The sequence below is a fragment of the Brassica oleracea genome, chromosome C3 (assembly GCF_000695525.1).
Source record: "Brassica oleracea var. oleracea cultivar TO1000 chromosome C3, BOL, whole genome shotgun sequence".
NCBI lineage: Eukaryota > Viridiplantae > Streptophyta > Magnoliopsida > Brassicales > Brassicaceae > Brassica > Brassica oleracea.
Genome location: NC_027750.1, coordinates 55,051,023 through 55,053,238, shown reverse-complemented (window position 1 = coordinate 55,053,238; position 2,216 = coordinate 55,051,023).

Below are 2,216 nucleotides of genomic sequence, written 5' to 3'. Positions count from 1 at the left end.
GGTGTAAATTTAGATAGCTAAGTTGGTGTATAGACTAAAGCTTTATCCTTTCAATAGCTAATGTGATTAGGATATCTATGTTTCTCATATGGTCCACGTACGACAGATAATATAGTGGGAGAAGTTTTTTTTTTTTTTTGTAAACTAAGGCTTTCATTGGTGAGATGTGGTATAGTTGATTTACTTTGAGTTAAGAGTAAAAATTATTGATAATTCAAAATTGTTACCAATCATGTATAAAATTTAACTTTTTGGTTTTAACTTTGATTTAACATGTGTTGTATTTGAGTTACAATTTTGACTTAAATCCTTTATAAAACTGCTCTCTCAAAATTTGATCTAACGTCAACCAAAATTTCATGTTTTAGAAGTTGAGTTACAAAATTAATCGATTCTTTTGTCAAAAAACAAAAAGGAAAATAATGAGTTTCAAAACTGACGTGACAAGTTAGTTACGTACAGATTTCTTTGCTTTGCAAATTTTAAATATTACTATTTATGGTTACAATTCCACAATTATAGTAATGTCTCTAAGTTTATTTTGTTTGAAATTACAACCATGATTTGGATTGAACATATATAATTTTTTGCTATTATTAGATTTTTAGCTTAAAGTTCATGCTATTATTATTATTAATATTATTATTCTTATTTCATAAATTTATTTTAATATTGATATTATAATAAATAGTATTATTAGTGATGATAATATTTAGAAAATAAAAAAAATTGAAAAATAGTTTTTCATAATTTTATACTAATTTAAAATATACTTTTTAATTTATTTATTTTAAAATAGTTTAACGGTTCATTTGTTTATAATAAATATTTTCATTATTTATATGTTTATATATTCAATTCTTTTGTTAAAAATTCATACTGCAACTTATACATCAAAAGTGTTACTATTCATAAAATTTTTAATAAAATAATAACTTTTATTTTTACTGCAAACTTACCACATAAACTTACAATTTTTACCAAATAATTTTTACTGTGAATTACATCGAATTATAAATCATACTGGAATTCAACTTTAATACTACATGTCACCAATCAGAGCCTAAGTGGGAGAAGTTATTGCAGTAAAGCTAATATAAAGTTGTGGAATGTATTACAATTCGAATAGTTCTTGGATTGTATTTTGATAGCAACCAATTATGATGTAATCTAATATCCACTATGTCTATTACTAGCCACAACTGATTTTTTTTTTCTGGTAACACCTTTTCTAAACAATTGGTTCATTTCAAAACACCTTTCTAATCATATGAATCAAATGTGTTAATCTCCTTTTGTTTGCGTCTTAATTTTGTGATTGCAAACATTTTGAAGAGAAAAAAACACTACAATATTATATTTTCCTTTTTGAGATATCCATACAAAATATATCACGAACGCAAAACGATGATCGAATGCTACATGCTGTTGCTTGCAGTAGCCTCAACGCTCTTTTGCTTTTTTGTATTAGCCAATAGTATTGGGCCTAGGCCTCTAGTCCGTTATTGTCGTTAGTTAGGTTTAACGTTGTATCTAAACCTCGTATGTATATATGGCACAGCCGTAACATTATATTGAATAAGAATCATCTTTACACTACTAAAGGTTTTTAACATGATATCAGAGCATTAAACCTAAAACTACAATCTAGATTTCTTGGTTCATACGATCCGATTCCGATTATTCTTTTTCTTCTCAAACACCTCCTCTAAACAATGGGTGATAAAGAACACGACACAACTTCATCATCCGCAACAGCTAAGACACGTACGGAAGTGAGGAGGAGAACCATATCTCCTTATGATCTTACTGCAGGAGATAATCCAGGAACCATTATCTCCAAACCGGCGTTGCGTGGACCTAACTACGATGAGTGGTCTGCTAGTATATATTTGGCTCTCAAAGCACGGAAAAAGTTTGGGTTTGCTGATGGATCTATCTCCCAACTGATATCTTGCATATTTACATTGTTTTATCCATTCATCAATGAGAATTTTCATCATATAGATTAGGATTTAGCCATGCCTAGGTTGCATTTTGCATTCATTGTCCTTATTAGGTGTTGGAGTGTGCCATGGAGTGATTTGAGATGTTTGGGAGCATTGTGATCCAAACGGAGGTGAAAGATGAGCATGGATGGAGCCTTTAGAGAAATCTACTGTTGCTAAGATTTTGTGGAGACACAGAAAATTGAGTTAGCTTTCTAATGGAAGTGG